This window comes from Cynocephalus volans, chromosome 11, assembly GCF_027409185.1.
Source record: "Cynocephalus volans isolate mCynVol1 chromosome 11, mCynVol1.pri, whole genome shotgun sequence".
In the NCBI taxonomy this organism is placed as follows: Eukaryota; Metazoa; Chordata; class Mammalia; order Dermoptera; family Cynocephalidae; genus Cynocephalus; species Cynocephalus volans.
This window is the reverse complement of record NC_084470.1, coordinates 102,819,516-102,820,601: the sequence shown is the minus strand read 5'-3', so window position 1 is coordinate 102,820,601 and position 1,086 is coordinate 102,819,516. Positions and strand designations below refer to the sequence as shown.

Here is a 1,086-nt window from a genome sequence, read left to right as displayed (position 1 = left end):
GAAATAAATGTCTGTTGTTTAAGAAAATCAATTTTTGGTATTTTGTTATAGCAGCCTAAGATAACTAAGTCAGAAACCCCATGATAAGCAGCTTCTCTCTGATCCCCTTACACATGTTTTCATGGGAATCTGTTTTTGAGCCATGGGTGAGGGGCTCTTAGGATTTGGAGAATTGGTCCACAGCAGCCACTGAGGAGCAGCAGCCATGGCTCTGTGCTACTCTATGGCCATGGGCCCCAACAAGGGCCATAAGGTGACCAAGATCTTGAGTAAACTGAGGCTCAGCCACTGCTGTGGGCACCTCGCCAAGCATACAAAGTTCCTGTAGGACCTGATCCCAGAGGCATGTGGCTTTGCCCCATGGGAGCGCCACACCATGGAGCTGCTCAAGGTCTCCAAGGACAAACGGGCCCTCAAGTTCAACAAGAAAAGGGTGGGGACATACTTCCATGGCAAGAGTAAACTAGAGGAACTGAGCAACATCCTGGCCACCATGAGGAAAGCAGCTGCCAAGAAGGACTGAGCCCTCCTTCCCTCTGTGCAGAAAAAACTTTTATAGAAAAACAAAAGATTTGGAGAATTGAAGCTAGACCTCAGTGGGGAAGGGGCAACTTCATCTGCAACAGAAATCCACAACAGGTAGAACTGTCTTCCTAACCTGGACTCTGCCTTTCCTTCCGTTATTTGTTACACACACACACACACACACACACACACACACACACACACACATCCTCTGGTTATGTCTTCTCTTTAAATGAAGATACCTGATCTCCCTTATCTCAGTGCCTGATAATCACTGTGCACCCAGTTACCCAAGTCAGAAACCAGATAGTCATTCCTCAGTCTTCTGTCTCCTTACCCCTTGCATAAAAACTATGTAAGTTCAGGTCCTCCAAGAAGCAGACACCAAGATGACCAGGATTTTTTGAGGAGAAATGCCTTTGTGAGAAAAAAATTGGAAGGGAGCTGTGTAAGACCAGGACATCTATCAGATCACAGTGCAAGTCCGAGAGAAGCTTGAGGGAAAGCGTCCTAGGCTGCCCTGTCCAAGGCTGTCCTTATGTAAGGAAGGTTCAGCAAAGT

General features: G+C 47.0%; 1 pseudogene; it reads left to right on the top strand.

Moving 5' to 3' along the window:
- Positions 1-205: 205 nt before the first annotated feature.
- On the top strand, positions 206-523 carry LOC134390536 (large ribosomal subunit protein eL36-like; annotated as a pseudogene).
- Positions 524-1,086: the final 563 nt, after the last annotated feature.